We start from the raw sequence: 25,901 nt of genomic DNA on the forward strand, positions 1-25,901 counted from the left end.
AGAGACTTCCTAAACAGTTAAGAAAAAAAGTCTTTATTACCCTCCGTATGTAATAATCAAGCCACGGATTGTCAGTGATCATTTTCCTCTGCTTAATATGCGCATTAATCACAAACCTATTTTTGGAGAGATCTACCTCTCATAATTTGGGGAGATTCTGTTGGGATGGATGCTGGAAGCCCAGTGGAAGGGCTGATTAGGTGCACATGGAGTGAGGGCGGCCGAGGGGGTTACAGTCGGGACTCAAAGGTCAGGACGCCAAACCTGGATTCCGAGGCCACCGGGGCTGTGTTTAGTTTGGGTTTGGGTCTGTGTCTGAGGGGCTCTGGTGTGATGGGGTTGGTGCAGTACGCATCTGCGAACAGTGGTCAGTGATGGTATTCGGGAGGAGAAAGGGCTTGTTGCTGTGGTGTGGGTTACCCCGCGCTAATAGGCCTGTCAGAGACAGGCTGGGGGGCAGGATTCAGCCCCCTTTTTTGAACTTGGAGTACTGGAGATGAGGAGTCTCTAGGCACATTCTAGGTATTCTAAATACAAGTCCCTGTTAATGGGTAAGGTGGAGTGAGATGAACTAAGTTTGGGACAGGACGCCTCTCCCATGGACCATCAGTATGAGAAAGGAGAGAGAAGCATCTCCCTCAGTCTGAGCAGAGGGGATGGGAAGGGAGAGAAACCTGCGATTCCATGGGCAAGTCGGGGCGTGGGCATTTCTGCCACTGCCCCATGGATTGGGCACGGGCATTTCTGCCACTGGCCCATGGATTGGGCGCGGGCATTTCTGCCACTGGCCCATGGATTGCTCGTATCAGCAAGACCAGTTCTCGACCCTCACCTCCAGGTACAAAGGGGTCTCCTCAATTGTGCAGCTTCTTCCAGAGGCCTCGTGACACGAGAGGGCCAAGTGTGTACCCTGAGGTCCTTGCTCACAGCAGGATGACAACCCTGGAGGTAAAATCAGGAGGTGCGGCCTTGGGATGTCCGAACCAAGTTGTGCATTGACAGGGCTGCTAGCTCCCCTAGCAAGCCTTGCCTGGCCTCCCTCCTGAAATAAACAAATCTCAACGTGGTGAACCGATCACGCCAAGCTTGGTAAGCAGTCAAAACCCTGTTAAAAACAATTGATTTCATATATCTTCTTGGGCAAAGTCAGAATTTTCTCCCTAAGAGCTATTGGTATTCTGCTCGGTGTTCCCTTTGAATTCACTGTGTTCTCTTAGACTCTGAAGTAACAGTAAGTTTCTGTCTCTCTCATGAATTCTAAAATGCACACTGGATAGCTTCTAGTAGCCCATACAATTGAAATGAACCCAACACAAGTCATTAGAGAATACCATGAAATGCTATTTTTAAGGAGTACCTCCTCTATTCTCGTTTTTCTTTCTCTTTTCTTTTTAAACTGGGCTGTGTGGCTCTGGTCTGGGAGAGCTTTGTGGTATTAGAGTCACCCTGAGGCATATCTGGATGGCTCGGTAATGTGTGTTCCTCGATTCTGGGAGGATGGTGAACTCGCGGAAGTCATGGTGGACATGTGTGGTGTCTGGTCCATGAGAACAAGGGGAGGTGTGGGACTTGCCCACCTCGATTATCCAGGGCTGAGCGCAATGCGGGGCCCATCACCTGGGTTTGTTTCAACTTTATTCCATGAGTGGGTGCATCCAGGAATGTAAGGCCAGAGTTCTGGAATGGATGCTCCTTCTAACCTGCCTGGGATTGACCCGATACTTCATAGTCTGCCCTGGGGTGGTTTTGTCTTGCTGTTGATTCCTTCCGGTATTTAAAGGTCTGAGGTCCCTTCTTTCAGGAGAGATCCCACGGCAAGGCTGGAGGCGTTTTCTGATACTTTGGAGCCCAAAAATATTTTGGTTGTCTATTACTGCATTACCAACTACCCCCAAACCTAGTGACTTAAAATAACTGTTTTATTATGTCTAAAGATTTTATGGGCCAGGAACTTAGGCCTGGCTCTGCTGGGGGATTCTTGGACTATGTGTGGACCTGACTGGGGTTCCCTTTACACCTGGTGGGAGGGCTAGCCGGAAGGGCCTGGGCGTCTTTCTCCACACGTCTGGTGCCTGGTCTGGGATGGCTGGAAAGCCGGGCTCAGCGGGTGCTGTGGACAGGACACTCCATACACGTGGTCTCTGCCACTTGGTGGTCCCAGACTGAACAGGAAGGGCAAGTCGTCCGTTTGTCCAGTCTGGGCACATTTCAGTTCTGCTGTGCTGTATTTGCGAAGCAGCTCGAGAGCCCACCTGGATTCCATGGGAAGGGACATCAACCCCACTTTCCCATGGAAGAGGTGTCCCGGAATTTGTGGCCATCTTTATTTGATCACAAAGAACCTCAACTTGAAAATGTGTCACAATAGCCAGAAGGTAGAAACAACCCAAATGCTTGTCTATGAATGACTGGAGAAACAAAATGTGCTCTTTGCCTGCGATGGGGCATTTTTCAGCCATAAAAAGAAAGGGACACCTTGACACCTGCTATAGCATGGATGGACCCGAGGCCATTGCACGGAGTGAAATAAGCCAGTCACGGAAGGACAAGTGTGAATCCCCTTCCCTTTGTTAAAAGGATTTTATTTATTTGAGAGAGAGAGAGTAAGAGCAGAGGTGGGGAGAGATAGAGGAAGAGGTAGAGATAGAGAGCCCGAAGCAGGGCTCGATCCCAGGACCCTGAGATCATGACCTCAGTCCAACGCAGACACTTGACCCACTGAGCCACCCAGGCACCCAGTTAGGTAATTTGTTAGTGTCATTTAAAATGAAACTACATTGAAGACTTTCTTATGCCCAGGAAGGGTCATTCTTAAATTATTAATGCTTTTTTTTTTTTTTTTTTTTTGCCTTATTAAAACAAGTGAAAGTGAGTTATGAAGAAGTGTTTTTTTTTTTGTTTTTTCTTTTTAAACTAAGAAGTACTTTAACTCACCTGTCAGCATCTATCAGAATCAACACAGGATGCCTCACCCACTGTGTCCGTGTATATGCAAATTAATTCAGTTTTCCTTGCGGATGTAACTGCTCCATGACAGAATTACAGACCTGGTAGGTTTAAGGGAAGCTATAGTAGCAGTCTGTCTTGAATGTAAATTTTTTGCTGTCTTTTTTCCCCTGGTGATGCATCATTTATTGCCCTGTATCTTCTATAATGTTTGTGTTGATAATTTTGCGGTAAATCTAAGCATAGCATATATTCAGAAAAGTGTGCAGTCACATGTGTTTTCACGAAGTGAATCCACCCCTAGAATCTGCAGTGCTTCCCAGAGCCTCCTCCCCAGCGGTAGCTTTGCTCTGGACATCTGCTGCCTCAGATGCGGTTTCCCTGCTCTCCAACTTGTTACAAATGGAATCATACAGTAGTTACTCCTTTTGTGTTGGCTTCTCTCAGATTTATGTCTGTGGGGTTGTACATCATTTTATTTTCATTGAAATGTACCACAATTTATTTCTCCATTCTGCTAGTGGGCATTTGGGTTATTTCCAGGTTTTTTGGATAATATGGAAAGTGCTGCTATCAACATCCTTATACAAATCTTTTGGTACAGATGTGCCGATCGATTGCATTTGTATGGAGAGGTTGAATGATTGTGTCGCAGGAGACGCAGACGTACGACTTACTTGTACCTACCAAACAGGGTGCTGACATCGGTCACAGCTGTGTATGTTACCATTGTGTAAGAGTTGCTCTGCGCTCCATGCCCTGCAAACTGGGAATTGTTAGCAGGTTCTGGTAGCGGGTGTTCCTGTTGTGCTCTCCGCAAGTTAGAGAACCACTTTCGTGTCATGCCTATTCAAGTCATTTGTCCACTTTCTCCTAATGGGTTATCTGCCTCTTCTTACTGATTCATAGGGATTTTTAAAAATATCTGCTGGTTATGAGTACTCCATTGGATAGATTTACTGCAAATATATTCTCCCATCCACTGGGCACTATCTGAATGGTGTCTTTTGAGGAATGGGAATTATTAATTTTAATATATAGTAGTATAAAGTAATTTTTAATTTTTTTTCTTTTTGCATAAGACTGTGTGTGTGTGTATGTCTTATTGAATATATTTCCCTACCCCAAGGACAAGAAGAGTATTTTCTGTTTTTTTCTTAAAATTCATTGTCTTATCTTTTAGTTTGAGATTTGCAATCTTATGATATGCGATGGCTGATTTGTTCTTGGACGGAATTGGCATGGGAATCAGTGAACTCTGATTAAGGAGATTGCTCTCCATTGCAGGGGGTGGGCCTCATCCAATCAGTCAAAGGAGGGATGAACCAAAATGACCAGCCTTCTTGAGCAAGAATAATGGGGATTTTCTTTTCTTTTCTTTTTTTTTTAATTTAAATTCCATTAGCCAACATATAATATATAACTAGTTTTAGGTGTAGTGTTCAATGACTTATCAGTTGCATATAACACCCAGTGCTCATCACATCATGTGCCAAGAGGCGATTTTCCAGCAGATTGCCTTCAGACTTCATCCAGACCGTTGGCTGTCCTGGATCTTGAACCACAGTGGCTCTGCAGATTTGGGACTTAACAGCCTCCATAATCACATGAGCCAATTCCTAATAATAAACATCTTTCTGTATATACACACATTTATTCTGTTTCTCCAGAGAACACAGGCTAACACATGGTACAAGATTGGAGGTCAAGATACATTTTTCAGTGCCCTGGAGCTCCCGAGTTTAACTCCAGAGCTCCCTGGGAACCCAGTTTAGTATTATTTGTCTACAACTCCTACAGTTTAGTATTATTTGTCTACAACTCCTACATAAAGCATTCTGTCGATGTACCCTTTACTGCTGTTTCTAGCTGCCCATTTTCCCTTAGAGTCAGTTTGAGTCTCTGTAGTGTGGGAATGAGCCTTTTGGAGAGACAGGCCTGTTGCTGGACTGCCATTGATATCTGAGTGGGGACGCTCTCCCATGAAGCCCAGTCAGGCAGTGTCAAGGGTAGGGGCCATGAAGAAGGGTCATATGAGAGGAGAGAGGTGAGCTGTGGGGAAGACGGTGGAGGAGAATCTGGAACGTCTGCCCTGGGCTCAGTGGGAGAATGGTGGCCTGGCTGATGGGAGCTGGGAGCCATGTTAGCTCAGTGTTGGGTAAGGCTGTCGCCACCGTGACTCAGCCACACCCTTTGACTCTGCGTCTCCCATGGAACCCCAACTCTGTCTTACCTGGTTTTCCTTGTTCGCCAGGATGCTGGTTTCTGAGACATAAATCATGTTCAGGTGGTGGCAAGCTGGAAAAGCGATGGGGGAGGAGCTGTTCAGAGTCCCTTGGACCTTTGATTAGTAATTATTTGGAGCCCTGCCCTTTGGGACCTGCACGCACCCCCAGGAAAACTGTCCTATCAGGTGTTGCATTTTTATTATCCTTTATCTCACACCTGAGCTAGCCCATTGAGTCTGCGATTTGTTACATAAATTGTATGGGCCCTTTTGGATTTATTGACTGTAAGGCTGGAGACTAGTATTTGCGTGGTGTGCACAATTGCAGTTTCAGATCCATAATAGGTATTGGAATTCTGGAGCGTGTTTCTTTCAGATTTAATTCAGTATTGGTTAGTATAAACAAGGATCTGATGAAACTTCCCATCGAGGACGGGTTATGAAGTATACTCTTGAATAAGATATCACAATTCATATAGGCGCTTGCTTGATTTCTGGGAAGGCAAGGGCTCTGCAGGATTCGAATGTTAGTCAAGTGTCCTATTTATAAATCCTCCCTCCCTTCTCCTCTTTTTTTGCCTAAGTGATCATGTGGAACATGATGAGGAAGATTTTAAAATTTCATTATTTAAGACTAGGTTTTATATATGGTGTGCATACAGCTGGACTTAGGAAAGGCACGTTTATTTTTGGTTACATGCAGAAGACAATATATATTTCTTAACTGAATGATCAGAAATCACAAATACTACTTTTTAAAAGATTTTTTATTTATTTGACAGAGAGATACACGGCGAGAGAGGGAACACAAGCAGGGGTAGTGGGAGAGGCTGAAGCAGGCTTCCTGCAGAGCAGGGATCCCGGTGCGGGGCTCGATCCCAGGACCCTGGGATCATGACCTGAGCCCAAGGCAGATGCTTAATGACTGAGCCACCCAGCCACCCCCACAAATATTACTTTTAAAATCAAATCTCTTGTTTAAACCCTGCATTGTTCCCTGAGTGTTAAGCCCCGGAAAAAAAGATCCCTTTTGTGAATATCTAGTTATTCATGCTGTGTTCTATCATGATTATAATCAATACACAATTTTTAGGACAATTAAACTGCTCATCCTCATGAAAATTTATCCAGTTGTTACTATAGCTACCAAAGTGCAAGAAACAAAGCAAAGCAAAACAAACAGAAAAATCTTTCTCTATTGTGAAGACAAAAAATTGTCATCATTGGAAAATCCTTGAAGCATTGAAATTCTATGTAAAAGAATCCATAGTTATTACTATAGGAGTCCTTCTCCTCTGACCTCTTGTCCTCAGAAGGACTACCGGATAGTTTTTTTTTCCAGGATGTGCTGCTTCTGCGTTCTGTGGCGGGGGATGCTCAAAAGGGGCAGCCAGAATCTTGTGCTGAGGGAGCCCTCTGCTTCCGGACGCTGTGGCCTGGTACCCGGACTCCAGGAAGTAAGGGATTCAAGAGTATCATTTGTTGGTAGATGGGAAGTGTGAACACACAGGGATATTCTGTACAATGGCATGTTAAGTTGGCTCCTAGGAATTGAATATTTATGTTGGTGTCCCTTACTGTGGCATCCTGTTTTATGCAAGAGGAAGGGTCTGAGCAGAAAATAGGGCATGGCTGAGGTTAGGTACCGGCGTTGGAGGCCATGGTCAGGGCCAGAGCAGATCGGGACTGACTCGGGTCAGGAGCAGCCTGATGGAAGACATGCAATCTGCAGAAAGATTTTAGTTGGGTTACAGACTAAGATTTGGGTATGCAGGCTTGCCAGGAACACAAAGTAAGGGAATCTAGACGGTGTGCAGTGGGGGGTATTAGTGAAGGTTCTCCAGAGACACAGAGCTAGTAGGACACACACACACACACACACATACACATACACGGAAGGAGGTTTATTGTAAGGAATTGGCTGACAATGGTAACAGGCACGGTGGGCCGGCAGGCAGGAGACCCACGTATGCTGGTGTCCCAGTATGAATCCAAGCTCCATCTGTTGGATAATCCTCTCTTACTCTGGGGGAGGGGTGGGTCTTTTCTTCTGTTTAGGCCTTCAACGGATTAGTTGAGGCCCACCCGCGTTATGGAGAGCGCTCTGATTTCCTCAGTGCCCATCGATTTAAATGCCGATCTCATCTAAAGACACCTTCACAGAAGCACCCAGAATAATGGTTGACGAACTATCAGGGTTCCATGGCTCAGCCAAACTGATATATAAAATGACCCATCATGTAAGTCTGGATAATAATACAGTTTTGAAAGGGGGAGCCCTTTTCCCACAAAGCAGAGCAAAGTGAGTGTGCGGATGAGAACTTTCCCTGATCCAGATCCCGTTTATGGTGCTAGGAATATTGCACTGTTGCCCTCCAGGGAGCACGAGTATCCCACCCCCTTCTTTGTTGAAGTGGGGGAGTTGATGGGCTGCTGCGTGGGCCTTTGCCGTGTCAACTGCTGGGGAAAAAAACACCAAGGGAAGTGGAGAGCTTTTATGAACAATATTGAGAATGCAAATATATACCCTGGGAAGTCCAGTCTGATTACCATCTCGACCTAGAAAAGCTAAGCTGTTTGCATATCGCTGGCGCTGTGTGTCCATGTGCAGGCTCTCCATCTCTCCGCGCGTGAGTCCTCTGTGAGCAGGACAGACACCCCCAGCACGGCGGCCGAGAGAGAACAAAGAGGCAGGGCCCTGCCTGTGTGTGCCTCTTGGGCTGATCCAAAGGCACAGCTGCTGAGGCCGTCAAAGGGAACCAGTGATACGGGCGGGAAGGAGATCAGAAGCCGGCACTTAGCGGCTTCCGTTGATTTTCGCCTGCTTACCAAGGCTGCGGCCCCCTGCAGATGCATCCATTTCGGCCTCAGCAGAGGCCGCTTCCAGAAGGGCCTCTGTGTGCATAGGACAGAAGCGAGCAGAAATGGGCTTGAAGACACTGCTAGGCATCTCCAGATGTCTTTCTGTAATCCTTTAGATTTCTGGCTATGAACAATGTCCTGTTTGTGGGAGAAGACATAGAAGAAACAAAATCATAAAGGAAATAAATCAAAGTGACCCAACACGAAACAATCAATTAATCAATTTAATTAATCAATTAATAGCGAGTATTTGGGTATGCCAGGTACTATGTTCCAAAAATCTGTTAGGATGGGGCACCTGGTGTAGTATTTCCAGAACGTGAGTGGCTTTGCAGTCTCTGCGTTCTCTTCTCACATAGATTTTTCTTGTCACATCTCCCTCCGTTCCTTTCATAAATTTTTCTTGTGGACTTCTTGTTGCCACACACTGTCTTAGACATATGGAGTAAGGTGATGTCTCAGTCTCTTTGAGCTGTTGTAATAAAAAGACCACAGGCTGGGCGGCTTCTGAGTAACAAAGCCTTATTTCTCACAGTGCTTGAGGCCTGGCAGTCCAAGTTCGCGGTGCTGCAGATCTGGGGTCTGGTGAGAGAGTGCTTCCTCATACGTGGCCGTCTTCCCACGGAAGCCTCACATCGTTCAAGGAGGAGCTACTGCTTGGTCGGGGGTGTCCTGTTACAAGGGACTAATCCCAGGCCTGATATACGCATCCTTATGACCTCATCATCTCCCAGAGGACACACTTCCTAACACCATCCCATTGGGAATTAGGATTTCAACATACACATTTTAGGGGAGACACACACATTCATTCTATAGTAAGTGGTGAACAAATCATATGAAAATCCTTGTGCTCACGGACCTTAAGATCCAGTGAACGTGTCTCGTACATGCCCCATGCTTTTCCGATTATGTGATGATTCGTGTGCTCCATGGAATGCTCTTCTTTCTCATTATTCACCGTGAAATCCTCTCCTTCCTTAACATCCGGCTCAAATTCTACTTCCTTCCTCCAAATCACCTTGACTCCTTCAGCTAGAATTCAGGGTCACCTATGGATCGGGCATGTGGTCTACAGTGAGCCCTCGTGATGGTTTCCCTGAATGTTTAAACCTCTCATTCTTCACCTCTGTGCTGACACTCATCATGGTTATTTATGTTAGTGACCCCTCTCTTCCCTGAAACTTAAAACTTTTTGCAGATAATGTCTAGGACTTATCCGTCTTTGTCTTCCTCATATGGCCAAGCACAGGGCCATGTGTGTAACTGATGATTAATAAATGTTTTTTGAAGAAAGTAAGTGGAGGAGGGAGCTGGCATGATTAATGTTGTTTCATGTGGGCATACATCAGGCACTAACCAGCTGACAGAAGAAACAAAGTACTGTCCCTAAGACAAATGGATGGGGGTCCCTCCCACTGAGTCCTGGGGACAGGTCGGTGGTGGTGTTCTGGGGTTCTTCATGGTAATGGCATTTCCGGCATAAAGGGTGAACTGTGAAATGTGATTACCCCCAAGTGCCTTTTCCAAAGGGTTCTTGTCCAGCCCGTCTTCCTTAGACCCTCAGATGGTGTATGAGTTTGTTCTGGCTGCTGTAACAAATTACAAAATTCTGGCTTAAAATAACACAGGTTTATTTTTTTACTGTTCTGGAGGCCTGAAGTCCAAAATGGGTTTCAGTGGGCTCAAATCAACATACTGGCAGGGCTGTGTTCCTTCTGGAGGTTCTAGAGGAGAATCTGTCCCTTGCCTTCTCCAGATTCTAGAGGCAGCCCCATTCCTTGGCTCATGGCCTCACATGGCTCCAACCTCTGTTTCTTTTGTAACATTTCCTTCTCTGACTGGACCCTCCTGCATCCCTCTGATGATGGATATTGGGCCAACCCAGATAATCCATGTTATCTCCCCATCTCAAGGTCCTAAACTTAATCCTATCTGCAGAGTCCCTTCTGCCATATAAAGAACTATATTCATGAGTCCTGGGGTTTAGGACATGGATGCCCTGGGGAGGATTATAATTCTGTCTATCATAGATGTTAGTATCTTCACTTCTATGGTTTCCAGGTCTCCAAATGGGGCTGGAGTTGACAGATGGAAGCAGTGTCTTGCTTGGTGTTATACATGAGTTAGAGCATGAGGCCTGTGGGTATTCTGATTTAGAACAGAAGGTGCTCATGACCTAGTGCTCTTCCTTCCTGATTGAGCATTCTGCCATGACAGCCCCTGACTTGCAGAACTACTTCTTGAATATTCTACCCTGTTTTCCATACTTCTGTTCCCACAGCCTAGAACAATAGGGAAATAGAATGGGACCCTGAAAATCAGTTGGAATGGCTTTGAGGGTAGAGGTGGAGAAGAGTTGGGGAGAGAAGTGAGGGATGGTGAATAATTCATAGTTACACTATTTTAATTTTTGTCAAGATGATGGAATATCTTATTAGGCTAGTTTGCCCCCAAAATATTAAAAAAAATTATTTTGCTCCTGGGGAATTTTGTTTTGTCTTAATATTATCATATTTTGATCCTATACTTGTGGGTTTTTTTCCCCCAGAAATGTAAAGTATATTATTTGGAAAAGCAATAAGAGATTATCCATAGGGAGGTGTGTTTAAACAACAATATTTTGAAGATCATACTGCAGTGGACTGAGTGTATCTCCCCAAAATTCATGTGTTGAAATTCTAACCCCCTGGTGATGATGTTAGCAGCTGGGGCTTTGGGAGGTGATTAGGTCATGAGAGTGAAACCTCATGAGTGGGATTAGTGCCCTGAGAGAAGAGATCCCACAGAGCTCCCTCCTCTTGCCCCACGTGAGGACACACGTGAAGTCAGCTATCCACAAGCCAGGAAGCTGCCTCTTATCAGATACCCGATCTGCCGATACCTTGACGTAGGACTTCCCAGCATCCAGATCTGTGAGTCACGGATTAATGTCTGTTGTTTAATCCACCCCCTACGATGTTTCTGTTATTGCAGCTGCGCTAAGCCCATACTGAAATCAGTACCATGATGGCAACCTTTTGTGTTTCTTTTGCTTTCCTTGTATAGTTCTTTCCCGATTAGAACTTGCAACAGTATCTGCCTTGTATGACTGCAGAGTTACCCCCACTGGGAAGTGATGCTACTGCTTTCATTTTGAACAATTAAAAAGTAAAATATTGAACTGGTCCATATGATTTAGTCTTGCTTAGTGGATGACTGACTTTTGTCTGCGTCATAAGAGAAATTGATCATGGTCCCCTTGCTCGTTACCCCAATAACTGAAGTTTCTCTTTTGTAATACTAGCCATTAGTAATTGATTTGTGAGCATTTCCTCTGAGAAACTATTGATATCACAAGAAATATTACACAAATGTTACATGAGAAAGTTTGACAGTTGTTCCACTGACATTCTCATGGAGCTAATTAGAAAGTTGGCAGGGAATTAACTGAGAGGAGAAATATTGTCCATGAATTACCCTGACAACACAAATAGCAGTCTATTTCAGGTTTATTTTACAGAAAATAAAAAAGAAGCACATGTTTGTTCCTCCTTACATTGTAGTCTGGGATAGGCTTGTAAGTCTAGGATAAGAAAAGAAAAATGAAAATGTCATAACTGTAGTTATGTGCTAAGTGTCCAAAAGAAAATTTTGATTTCATTATTGTTTGGAAGTGAAACTCATTATGCTTAGTAGATATTTAATATCTGTGAATTAAACAATAATTTGTAGTATTAAAGTCAATCCAGGTTATTTATTTATTTATTTTTTATTAACATATAATGTATTACTTGTTTCAGTGGTACAGGTCTGTGATTCCGTCTTATACAACTCACAGCACTCACCATAACACATACACTACCCAATATCCATCACCAGCCACGCTAGCCCTTCCCACCACCTGCCAACAACCCTCAGTTTGCTTCCTATTATTAAGAGTCTCTTATGATTTAGTCCCTCTCTGGTTTTGTCTTGTTTCATTTTCCCCTCATTTCCCCTATGAGCCTCTGTATTGTTTCTCAGATTCCTCTTATCAGTGAGATCATATCATTGTCTTTCTCTGATTGATTTATTTCACTTAACATAATGTCCTCTAGTTCCATCCATGTCATTGCAAATGGCAAGATTTGTTTTTTTTTCTTTTTTTTAAATATTTTATTTACTTATTTGTCAGAGAGAAGGAGAGAGAGAGAGAGCACACAAGCAGGCAGAGAGGCAGGCAGAGGCGGAGAGAGAAGCAGGCTCTCTGCCAAGCAAGGAGCCCATGCGGGACTCGATCCCAGGACTCTGGGATCATGACCTGAGCAGAAGGCAGCGGCTTAACCCACTGAGCCACACAGGCATCCCAAGATTTGTGTTTTTTGATGGCTGCATAATATTCCACTGTATGTCTACTCTGTGTGTGTGTGTGTGTGTGTCTCACATCTTCTTTATTCATTCATCTGTTTATAGACATGTAGGTTCTTTCCATAGTTTGACTATTATGGACATTGCTGCTGTAAACATTTGGGTGCTCGTGCCCCTTTGGATGCCTACATTTGTATCTTTAGGGAAAATACCCAGTAGTGTGATTGCTGGGTCATAGAGTAGCTCTATTTTCAACTTTTTGAGGAATCTCCATGCTGTTTTTCAGAGTGGCTACACCAGTTTGCATTCCCACCAACAGTGTAGGAGGGTTCCCCTTTCTCTGCATCTTTGGCAAGACCTGTTGTTTCCTGACTTGTTAATTTTAGCCATTCTGACTGGTACTGGTGTGAGATGGTATCTCACTGTGGTTTTAATTTGTATTTCCCCGATGCTGATTGATGGGGAGCACTTTTTTGTGTGTCTGTTGGCCATTTAGATGTCTTTGCAGAAATGTCTGTTCATATCTTCTGCCCATTTTGTGATTAGATTATTTGTTCTTTGAGTGTTGAGTTTGATAAGTTCTTTATAGATTTTGGATACTAGCCCTTTATCTGATATGTCATTTGCGAATATTTTCTCCCATTCTGTGGATGATCTTTTGGTTTTGTTGACTGTTTCCTTTGCTATGCAAAAACTTTTGATCTTGATAAAGTCCCAATAGTTCATTTCTGCCCTTGCTTCCCTTGACTTTGGTGATGTTTCTAGGAAGATGTTGCTGCAGCTGAGGTTGAAGAGGTTGCTCTCTGTGTTCTCCTCAAGGATTCTGAAGGATTCCTGACTCACATTGAGGTCTTTCATCCATTTGGAGTCTGTTTTTGTATGTGGTATAAGGAAATGGTCCAGTTTCATTCTTCTGCATGTGTCTGTCCAATTTTCCCATCACCATTTGTTGAAGAGACTGTCTTTTTTCCATTGGACATTCTTTCCTGCTTTGTCAAAGATTAGTTGACCATAGAGTTGAGGGTCCATTTCTGGGCTCTCTATCCTGTTCCATTGATCTGTATGTCAGTTTTTGTGCCAGTACCATACTGTCTTGATGATTACAGCATTGTAATAGAGCTTGAAGTCTGATGAATTGTGATGCCACCAACCTTGGTTTTCTTTTTCAGCATTCCTTTGGCTATTCAGGGTCTTTCTGGTTACATATAAATTTTAGGATTATTTGTTCAATTTCTTTGAAAAACCTGATGGTATTTTAGTAGGGATTGCATTAAATGTGTAGATTGCTCTAGGTAGCATAGAAATTTTTACAATATTTGTTCTTCCAATCTGTGAGCATGGACCATTTTTCCATTTCTTTGTGTCTTCCTCAATTTCTTTCATGAGTACTTTATAGTTTCCTGAGTACAGATTCTTTGCCTCTTTGGTTAGGTTTATTCCTAGGTATCTTATATTTTTGGGTGCAGTTGTAAATAGGATCAACACTTTAATTTCTCTTTCTTCTGTCTTTTGGTGTATAGAAATGCAATTGATTTTGTGCATTTATTTTTACTTTTATTTTTTTAAAGATTTAAAAAATTTATTTGACAGATCACAAGTAGGAAGAGAGGCAGGCAGATAGAGAGAGGAGGAAGCCGGCTCCCTGCTGAGTAGAGAACCCAGTGCGGGACTCAATCACAGGACCCCAAGATCACCAGGACCCTGAGCCGAAGGCAGAGGCTCAACGCACTGAGCCACCCAGGCGCCCTGCATTGATTTTTATATCCTGACACTTTACTGAATTCCTGTATGAGTTCTAGCAGTTTTGCAGTGGAGTCCTTTGGGTTTTCCACAGAGAGTATCGTATCATCTGCAAAGCATGGAGTTTGACTTCTTCTTTGCTGATTTGGATGCCTCTTATTTCTTTTTGTTGTCTGACTGCCGAGGCTAGGACTTCTAGTACTATGTTGAATAGCAGTGGTGATAGTGGACATCCCTGCCGTGTTCCTGACCTTAGAGGAAAAGCTCTCAGTTTTTCCTCATTGAGAATGATACTCGCTGTGGGTTTTTTATAAATGGCTTTTATAATATTGAGGTACGTACCCTCTATTCCTACACTTTGAAGAGTTTTGATAAGGAAAGGATGCTGTACATTGTCAAATGCTTTTTCAGTATTTATTGAGAGTATCATATGGTTCTTGTTCTTTCTTTTAGTAATGTATTGTATAACATTGATTGATTTGTAGATGTTGAACCAACCTTGCAGCCCAGGAATAAATCCCTCTTGCTCATGGTGAATAATCCTTTTAATGTACTGTTGGACCCTATTGGCTAGTATTTTGGTGAGAATTTTTGTATCCATGTTCATCAAGGATGTTGGCCTATAATTCTCCTTTTTTGGGGGTCTTTGTCTGGTTTTGGGATCAAGGTAATGTTGGCCTCATAAAATGAGTTTGGAAGTTTTTCTTCCATTTCATTTTTTGGAACAGTTTCAGGAGAATAGGTATTAATTCTTCTTTAAATGTTTGGCAGAATTCCCGTGGGGAGCCATCTGGCCCTGGGCTCTTCTTGTTTTTTGGGAGATTTTAAATGACTGCTTCAATCTCCTTACTGGTTATGGGTCTGTTCAGGTTTTCTGTTTCTCACTGGTTCAGTTTTGTTAGTTTGTACATCTCTAGGAATGCATCCATTTCTTCCAGATTGTCAAATTTGATGGTGTATAGTTGCCCATGCTATGTTCTTTTTAAAAAAAAATTTAAATTTTTTATTTGTTTTCAGCATAACAGTATTCATTATTTTTTCACCACACCCAGTGCTCCATGCAATCTGTGCCCTCTTTAATACCCACCACCTGGTACCCCAACCTCCCACCTCCCCCACCACTTCAAACCCCTCAGATTGTTTTTCAGAGTCCATAGTCTCTCACGGTTCACCTCTCCTTCCAATTTCCCCCAACTCCCTTCTCCTCTCTAACTCCCCATGTCCTCCATGCTATTTGTTATGCTCCACAAATAAGTGAAACCATATGATAATTGACTCTCTCTGCTTGACTTACTTCACTCAGCATAATCTTTTCCAGTCCCGTCCATGTTGCTACAAAAGTTGGGTATTCGTCCTTTCTAATGGAGGCATCATACTCCATAGTGTATATGGACCACGTCTTCCTTATCCATTCGTCTGTTGAAGGGCATCTTGGTTCTTTCCACAGTTTGGTGAACATGGCCATTGCTGCTATAAACATTGGGGTACAGATGGCCCTTCTCTTCACTACATCTATATCTTGGGGGTAAATACCCCAGTAGTGCAATTGCAGGGTCATAGGGAAGCTCTGTTTTTAATTTCTTGAGGAATCTCCACACTGTTCTCTAAAGAGGCTGCACCAATTTGCATTCCCACCAACAGTGGAGGAGGGTTCCCCTTTCTCCACATCCCCTCCAACAGATGTTGTTTCCTGTCTTGCTAATTTTGGCCATTCTAACTGGTGTAAGGTGATATCTCAATGTGGTTTTAATTTGAATCTACCTGAGGGTTAGTGATGATGAACATTTTTTCATGTGTCTGATAGCCATTTGTATGTCTTCATTGGAGAAGTGTCTGTTCATATCTTCTGCCCATTGTTTGATATGATTGTCTGTTTTGTGTGTGTTGAGTTTGAGGAGTTCTTTATAGATCCTGGATATCAACCTTTTGTCTGTACTGTCATTTGCAAATATCTTCTCCCATTCCGTGGGTTTGCCTCTTTGTTTTGTTGACTGTTTCCTTTGCTGTGCAGAAGCTTTTGATTTTGATGAAGTCCCAAAAGTTTATTTTCGCTTTTGTTTCCTTTGCCTTTGGAGACATATCTTGAAAGAAGTTGCTGTGGCTGATATCGAAGAGATTATTGCCTATGTTCTCCTCTAGGATTCTGATGGATTTCTGTCTCACGTTGAGGTCTTTTATCCATTTTGAGTTTATCTTTGTGTACGGTGTAAGAGAATGGTCGAGTTTCATTCTTCTACATATAGCTGTCCAGTTTTACCAACACTATTTATTGAAGAGACTGTCTTTTTTCCACTGTATATTTCTTCCTGTTTTGTCAAAGATTAATTGACCATAGAGTTGAGGGTCCATATCTGGGCTCTACTCTGTTCCACTGGTCTATGTGTCTGTTTTTATGCCAGTACCATGCTGTCTTGGTGATCACAGCTTTGTAGTAAAGCTTGAAATCAGGTAACGTGATGCCGCCAGTTTTATTTTTGTTTTTCAACATTTCCTTAGCAATTTTGGGTCTCGTCTGATTCCATACAAATTTCCATGATACGTTCTTATAATTGTTTGTATTTCTTTGGTGTTGGTTGTGATCTCTCCTCTTTCATTCATGATTTTATTAATTTGTGTCTTTTTGCTTTTCTTTTGGATAAGTCTGTCCAGGGGATTATCAATGTTATTAATTCTTTAAAAGAGCCAGGTCCTAGTTTTGTTGATCTGTTCTTATTCTGGGATTCTTCTTATTCTGGGATCCCAATTATTCTAATACTGTTCTTTTGGTTTCTATTTAATTGATTTCTGTTCTGATCTTTATTATTCCTCTGCTCCTGCTGGCTTTAGGGTTTATTTGCTTTTCTTTCTCCAGCTCCTTTAGGTGTAGGGTTAGGTTGTATATTTGAGACCTTTTTTGTTTCTTGAGAAAGGCTTGTATTATTATAGACTTTTCTCTCAGGACTGCCTTTGTTGCATCCCAAAGATTTCGAACAATTGAAATTCCATTTTCATATTATTACTAGATGATGGGGTATTGACCTATTTCATTGACCTATTTTTATTGACTTTGAGCAGGATTCTCTGTGCCTCCTGGATTTTGATGCCCTTTTCCTTCCCCAAATTAGGGAAGTTCTTTTTCTATTTGCTTCAATATACCTTCTGCTCCTCTGTCTTTTCCTTCTTATTCTGGGATCCCAATTACTCTAATACTGTTTCATCTTGTCATATCACCTATCTCTAGAGTTCTGTCCTCATGGTCCAGTAATTGTTTGTGTCTCTTTTTCTCAGCTCCTTTATTGTCCATCATTCAGTCTTCTCTATATCACTAATTCTCTCTGCCTCATTTATACTGGCAGTAAGAGCCTCCATTTCTTATTGCACCTCATTAATAGCTTTTTTGATTTCAACTTGGTTAGGTTTTAGTTCTTTTATTCCTCCAGAAAGGGATTTTATTTCTCCAGAAAGGGATTCTCTAGTATCTTCAATGCTTTCTTCAAGCCTAGCTAGCATCTTTACAATTGTCATTCTGAACTCTTGTTCCCACTTCTTACTAATGTCCATATTGATGAGGTCCCTGGCAGTCAATACTGCCTCTTGTTCTTTTTTTTGAGGTCAGTTTTTCTGCCTTGTCATTTTGTCCATGGAAGGATAGAGGAATGGGAGAACAAAATCCTAAAAGTGTAACAATGACCCCAGAAAAATATACACTAACCAAATCAGAAGAGACTGGAAACTGGGGTGGAGGATGAAGAAAGGAAAAAAAATATGATTAGGCTGGTGAATAGAACAGAGTCACACACTTGATTTTGAGTGTAATTTGATCTGTTAGAAGAAATTGCCTCACAAAATTTTAAAGAAATATAAGCATGTATATATATACATGTATATGTATATACATACATATACACATGCAAATATAGGGGTAATCATGATGAAGGGATGGAATATGATTATAAAGATGAAAATTAAAAAAGATTTTACAAAATGTATTGATAAGAAGTTGTTTGAAAACAGAAAAAAAAAGAATGTGATCAGACTGAGAGTAGAACAAAGCCATACACTAGATTTAGGGTATATTTTGTTATGTTAGAAGAAACTGCATCCCAAAATATTAAAGAAAGAAAAACTTTTATGTGTACAGAAAATAAGGTTAAATACAATGAAGGGATAAAAGTGTTAAAAAAGAAGAGAGGAAAAATAAAAGAAAATAGAATAAGAAAAAAAGAAAATTAAAAAAAAATTAACTTTGAAAGACCAAAGGATCAGGGGGAAAAAAGCCATGAATTCTATGCATTGCTTCCCCCAGCTCTGGGGTTCTGCAGTTCTCATAAACTTGGGCTTGGCTGGATGGTCTTGTTGATCTTTTTGGGGAGGGGCCTGTTGCTGTGATTCTCAAGTGTCTTTGCCAGAGGCGGAGTTGCACTGCCCTTGCCAGGGGCCAGGGCAAATTATCCGCGTGGGTTGTATCTTGGAGCTTTTGTTTCCTGAGTACTTTCTGCACCTGCTTTGGATGGGAAGGAAGATGGTGGCTGTCTGGTCTCTGGCCAGAGGAGCCAAAAGCTGGGTCTCTGGCCACAGGAGCCAAAAGCCCCACTCCTCAGTGCGCCCTCGGGGATGAGCTGTCAGGCCCTCCCGTTTCCCTGGTCTCCGGCCGCGCTCAGAGCTCCCCTGGCCTGTGACTGAGCTTCTCAGTCTCTGGTGCGCGCCCCTGTTTGGAGTCTCCAAACCCAGCAGATTCCTGCCGTGCTCCCGCGCTGCTTTTCCTAGAGGAGGAGGAGGGTCTCTCCGGATCTCCCCCTTGTGGGATCCGTGCCTGAAGAGCAGTGACCCGACTGTGTCTTGGATCATGGTTTAAGGTAACCCCTGGCTCAGTCTCTGCTGCCAGCTTCCCTGCTCCAATACCTGTGAGCTCTGTTGCACTCAGACACCCCTGGTCTTTCTGTCACCCCGTGGGTCCTGAGACCATACTGTCCCCACGAGGGCCCCATCCCCGCTTAGCCTCTGGAGCAGACTTCTAGAAGTTGTGATTTTGTGCTCCACTGCTCCGCTGCTTGCCGGGGAGCGGGCCCCTCCACCCACGGTCTATCTTCCCAAATGTCGCTTAGGATTCACGTCTCCACACATCCTACCTTCCAGAATGTGGTCAATTTTCTGTTCCTAGAGTCGCTGCTCTTCTTCTCTTCCATCTCCTGTGGGGTTTGTAGGTGTTCGGAACGGTTTGATGACTGGGACCTGAGGAAATTTAGGTTTCCTCCTCTTCTGCCGTCTTGCTCTTCCTCCCTGGTTATTCACTTTAAATAGATAATATATATTATAAGCAGAGGTACTATCCTAATGGAGACTTAGAGACACAGGCAATATTTTTGGAAATCATCAGAGATTATTTTTCAACTCTGTGTTTTCTTTAACCTTGAGAAATACCTCATATTAAGGAACATATTTTTTCTTTGGTGGAGTATATAGCCATGTTGTCTAAAATAATTCCTTCTGTCTTCTCTACAAATGGAAAACAAGTGTAAAAATGTTGGCTTTTAATTTGTTTCTGACCTCTAGAAAACAATGACTTTTAGCCTCTCAGTCGAGTGGACTGGATTTTATTATTGGTGTCATCTTCTATTTAGGATGGGTGAGGACAGGAATGCCTGTGGGGCTCAGTCGGTGAAGCATTTGCCTTCAGCTCAGGTCAGATGCCCAGGGTCTTGGGATTGAGCCTCCCATGGGGCTCCCTGCCCAGTGGGAAGCCTGCTTTTCCTTCTCACTTTGCCTGCTGCCCTCCCTGCTTGTGCTGTCTGTCTGTCTGTCTGTCTCTCTCTGGTAAATAAATAAATAAAATCTTAAAAAAAAAATAGGATACCTGGTTGGCTTAGTCGGTTAAGCATCTGCCTTCAGCTGAGGTGATGGTCCTGGGATTCTGGGATCGAGTCTCCAATCGGGCTCCCTGCTCAGCGGCGCACCTGTTTCTCCCATTCTCCCTGCTCATGCTCTCTGTCACTATCTCTGTCTCTCTCAAATAAACATATAAAATAAAATAAATAAATAGAATAAATAATAATAAAGTAAAATGGTTGAGGATCCAGATGGTTGCTTGTAGCTTTGAGTTTCTGTTCATGAACTGTGGTTGGGTTTTGCAGAGCATCCTGCTAAGACAGCAGGCTCCTGAAGCCCTTTTCAGATATGGCTGTAGCAGGGGCGCCCCCTTCATAATGGCAGCACCAGGGGAAAGAGACACCACCTGACCTCATCAGCCAGTGGTCCCAGGACTATTCTCCAAATGGCTGCCTCTCCTCACTGGGGGCGACTTTCTCCTCACCAGCACTTGTTTCTGTGCTCACCTCCTTCTGGGCTTCTCTTCCTGGCAGGCTGACAGTCCTTTCCGGAGACCCCCAGCTTCAACGTTGATGGGCACCAGGCTTTGTGTCCTGGAGCATTAACTGAACCTAACATCTCCTCAGTCCTCTGGTGAATAGTCCACAACCCTGGTTTTCATTTTGATATCTCCCAGTTGTTGTGGGAGGAGTAAAAAGCTTATTTAGTGCGTGGTATGCCTGGATTAGAGGAGAAACTACAAGCATGGAACCAAAAGATACTTGATGAAGATCAAATCCATGTCTTCAGCTGATGAGGAAGCTGCCAGGACACCGGGGACCACACTGAGTGGCTTATATACCTCGGTTCATCGAGTGTACACAGCAGCTTTATGAGGCTAGCTTCGGTATCCGCTTGTTACGGCTGGAGAAATCAAGGCTTACGGAGACTAGGTAGCTCACTCAGCTCCTAGGCGGTGGAGTTGGGATTCTAACCCCGGTCCTTCCTACCCACACCCATGCTCTTGATGGTAACAGCCACTGCCTACCTGCTCGTTTGTGTTCCAGCCATTATTCCGAACGCCTTACCTGTATTAACTTGCTGCTTTCCTCCAGCAAAGCCGTGAGTTCGATACTGTTATCATATCATGTCCCCATTTCAAGCTTGAGAAGGTGTGGCAAATGAGTGCTAAAGAGAAGTGAGCTACGGAGCCCTGAGAGGACATGGACGAGCCTTAAATGTGTATTCCTAAGTGAAGGAAGCCGGTCTGAGAAGGCTCCATGCTGCATGATTCCAACTCGGACCTGCCGTGACATGTCCATAAAGCTGTAGGAAGAGCCGTGGTTGCCGGGAACTGAGAGGAGCGACGGGAGGACGAAGAGGTGGGTCACAGAGGGATTTCAGGGCATGGAAGGTGCTCTGTGGTACAGACACTATAGGGATGGGCGCACCTCAGGACCCACTTGTCCAAACCTGTGGAATGTACGGGAGTGACCCTCGAGGGGAGGGTCTGTAATGATGTGTCAGTGTGGGTTCATCAGTTCTAAAAAGGAACCATCTGGTGGGGGTGCAGATAGTGGGGAGGGGGGTGCATTGTGTGTGTGTGTGGGGGGATTATGGGATGTCTCTGTACCTTTGCCTCAATTTTTCTGTGAACCTGAAAATGCTTTAAAATGTAAAATCTTGGGACACCTGGCTGGCTCAGTCAGTAGAGCATGCGATTCTTATCTCAGGGTCCGAAGTTTGAGCCCCACATTGGTTGTAGAGATTATTAAAAAACAACAACAACAACAACAAAAAAAACTCTTACAAAAATCTATGGAAAAGGAATGAAGAAAAGAAAACGAGTCCCAGAGAGGTTAAGTCATTGCTGAGTCCCCACAGCCAGCAAGTGGCAGAGGCAGGGTGGCCCAGAACCTACGCTTGTAATCCCTGTGCTGTGTGGTCCCTCAGAACCCACCACGAGCTTAGCCCTTCCCCGAAGGCATTACCTGTACTAACTCGTAAGTCTCCTGTGCTGTTTGTGTTGGGGAGACTCGCCAGCTTCCTCTGTTTGGGCTGCTGTGAGAGACTCCCGCAGGCCAGCTGACTTCAACAACAGACATTTCCTCTCCGAGATCTGGAGGCTGCAAGGCTTAGCAAGCATTCAGGATGGGTTCTGGTGGGGGACCTGGTCCTGGTGTGAGTATGGCTGGGTGCTCACGCGCTGGGGAGAGACGAGGCAGGCCGGGCCACTCCTGCATTCTCTTAGAAGGGCAGTAATCCTGTCAGCAAGGTTCCCTCCCAGGGGCCCCGCCTCCACATATTCTGTTGGGAATGAAGATTTCCACCTGTGAATTTTGGAGGGATGTGAGCATCCAGTCCATAACACGAACTCACCAGAGCCTCTGGCTGGTGTTTGGGTCTTGGGATCGCCCACCTGGTTTGCCCTGGACTGAGGAAGCTCCCAGGGCGGGGGACTTAAATACTACAACCAGAAGGTCCAAGGCAAATTGGGACAGGTTGGTCCTGCACACCTCGCTGTGCTTACTTTCATTTGTCAGATGACACTCCTCTTTGCCCTGTGGGTGACTGCTCATTTCTGCATCTGTGTGGTACTGTGATTCCACCTGCCCAGAATGTTCTTTGTCTCTCGTGCTTTGCCAACTCTTCAGAGCTAACGCAGGGCCCCTTCCCACCGTTGGCATGACTGTGCCAACCATGCTGGGTACCTTGTGGGACCTCAGGCTTTAGTGGGCTCACCAGGAACCCAAGGACCACATGTGATATGGATTCTTGGCCACATTTATATCCTAGTCTTCTCCTACAATGGGATGCTGGGATGCCATGGAAATAAGTCTCCAGAAGTAAGTGTTCCTCTTCCTGGCCCTTCCAACATTATTGAACATGGTGCCTATGGTGGTTGGCTCCCGGTCTGTGAGGAGAGGGTCAGGTGGCATTGTTAATGTGACACGTTGAGGCTGCCCCTTTACTTAGCTCCCCACGCTGCCCTGTCGTGGTGGTAACACATGGGCCTCTGGCATTAGCTCGGTGGAAGATGGCAATCATCGTCCGTGTAGCTTGTCCCTTCCTCCCACGGCTGTGTACGTGTGCCGATAGAGGCCCAGTGCCCGGGCAGGTGGCACCTACTGTGATACAGTCAATCTTCCTACAAGTGTTAGAAACTTAGGGGGAAGGACGTTTGCCTGCTTTCTACTGTTGCGATTGGTGGAATGCATTGTGAAAAATTCATACAAAGGAATCTGATAAAGATGAGGAAAATTAATACCACTCTAGATGTGGTAAGGGACACATGCCAATGACAGACAACAGGTGTTCTGGAGGATTTCTGGAAATAGGGGTAGACAAACCCATGGCTGGGCTTCCCCACAGAGGGACAGAGGGTGTTCTTTGTGTGTGGTTGTTTGTTTTTGTTGTTATTTATTTATTTATTTAGTGCAGTTATTCGTTTGAGTCAATTTCATTGACATATTGGGACCGTAGAGATGTGTGGTGTTGGTGCTCTGCCCTGACCTCCATGGGCAGACTTCTTTTTCCTCTGTAAGTGTGTGTGCATGTGCAGGGGTGTGTATGTGTGTGTGTGTGCATGCGTGTGCATGTGTATGTCGTTGAGCAGGCCTTTTTCTTAGCAGTGGCACCTGGACCCACAGGCTTTTACAGTTGGCACAGCCTGTATATATGCAGAGGGCTCAAAGGGCCCTTGGGCTGGTGGCTGAGCCTGCAAATCCAGCCTCCTTGCCTTGGCTTGGGACGTTGTGCAATGCTGTGCTCCCATGGATCAGGGTCGCACCTCCTTGGTGGGCCTTGCTTAGGTCTTGCTGTCTCTGCTTCCTTCCTCTGCTTTTCCTGCCCTCTTGCCTGTCATTGGTTTCTCCTCAAGATCTGCTTCTGGGAAACCCAAACTAAGACACAACTGAAGTGACTGAATAAATTGTGGGTCTCTCCCCCAAGAGTTAATGCAACCATCAGAAGTGATGACTTGGAAGTTTAGTTATGGACTCACGAAGGTTTGGTGGAAAACACAGTTGACCATTCAGTGTCTGTGTCTCCCTAAAGTCCCTGTGTTGAAGCCCTACCCCCGATATGATGTGGTGGGGGGCTGTGGGAGGAAACTGGGTCAGGTCGTGAGGGCGGAGCCCCAGTGAATGGGACGAGAGCTCAGAAATGCCCCTTGCCTCCTCTGCCAGAGGAGGATACAGTGAGGAGGATGTGGCTGTGTGGGATTCGGGAAGCGGGCTGTCCACACACACTGAATCTGCTGACATCTTGATCTTGGCTGTCCCGCCTTCAGAGATGTGGAGAGTCAATGTGTGTTGTTTAAGCCACCCAGCCTGTGGTATTTTGTTACGGCAGCGCAGTCTGCCTAAAACAGTTGGACATACCTCAAACTATGTGATAAGAATTATGTTCAGGATAAAGGGTAATTTTCATGTTCTTCCATTAGCTTGCTGGTACCCCCTAATTTTTCTATACTAAAAATAACAGAGGTTCCTGGCTCAGTTTGGCTGAGTTGCTTAAGTATCGGCCTTCAGCTCAGGTCATGGTCCCAGAGTCCTGGGATTGAGTCCCAAGTCAGGCTCCTTGCTTAACAGGAGCCTACTTCTCCCTCCATCTTCCCCCCTACTCCTACTTATGCTCTCTCTCAAATAAATAAATAAAACCTAAAATTATAGTAAAAAATAACAAACATTGATCAAATGCTTACTGGTGCAGAGATCTGTGATAAGTTATTTTATATACATTGCTTAATCCTTACAACACCTGGGGAAATAGACATGGTTATGAATTGTATGTTAGTTTTGGCAGCTAACACACAGAGAATTCAAGGAACCAACCTGAGGTGACACAGCTGGTGCGTATGTGAGCTGAAATTTATTCTGGTTGGACCTTGGAGCTCATCTTCAGAATCACTCCCATCTACTGTCTTCCAAGTGATCCTGCCTTACCATGCTGTTAAGTTCTAAAAGTTGAAAGTTAAAAAAACTTCTCCCAAATACTCATGTTTGGAACAGTATAATTACACACATCAATGGATGAATGGATCAGCAGAGTATGGCATAGGCAAAGAGAAGTAAGTCAAGCAGAGGAAGTCAATTATCATATGGTTTTACTTACTTGTGGAGCATAAGGAATAACACAGAGGATATTAGGAGAAGGAAAGGAAAAGTGAATTGGGAGAAATTGAAGGGGGGGACAAATCATGAAAGACTGTGGACTCTGAGAAACAAACTTGAGGGTTTTAGAGGGGAGGGTTTTGGGAGGATGGGTGAGCCTGGTGATGGACATTAAGGAGGGCACGGATTGCATGGAGCACTGGGTGTGGTGCCTAAACAATGAATCTTGGGACAATGCATGAAAAACTAATGATATATTTTATGGTGACTGACATAACACAATAAAAAAATATGGCATAGGCATATAGTCGAATATTATTCAGCCTTAAAAAGGAAGGACCTTCTGACATGCTACTACATACAATGTGCATGAACCTTGAAGACACTCAGTAAAGTGAAATAAGCCTGTCACAAGAGGACATGATTGTCTGATCCCACTGACAAGGGATCGCTGGAGTAGACAAATTCACAGGGACAGAGAGTACGGTGGTGGTGGCTGGGGCCCGGGGGAGGGTGAGTTGGAATTGGTCTTAAAGGGTGTAAAGTTTCAGTGTTGGCAAGATGAAAAAACTCACAGAGGTGGGTGGTGTGAAAAACTGTGTGAATGTACTTCCCATCACTGAGCTGTACACCTTAAAATGGTTCAGGTGGTACATTTTATGTTTTGTAGTGATGTGGTTTTTTTTTAAATTTAATTTTTAATTTAATTTTTTATTTTTTATAAACATTTATTTTTATCCCCAGGGGTACAGGTCTGTGAATCGCCAGGTTTAAACACTTCACAGCACTCACCAAAGCACATACCCTCCCCAATGTCCATAACCCCACCCCCCTTCTCCCAACCCCCCTCCCCCCAGCAACCCTCAGTTTGTTTTGTGAGATTAAGAGTCACTTATGGT

The sequence above is a fragment of the Mustela lutreola genome, chromosome 18, assembly GCF_030435805.1.
Source record: "Mustela lutreola isolate mMusLut2 chromosome 18, mMusLut2.pri, whole genome shotgun sequence".
In the NCBI taxonomy this organism is placed as follows: Eukaryota; Metazoa; Chordata; class Mammalia; order Carnivora; family Mustelidae; genus Mustela; species Mustela lutreola.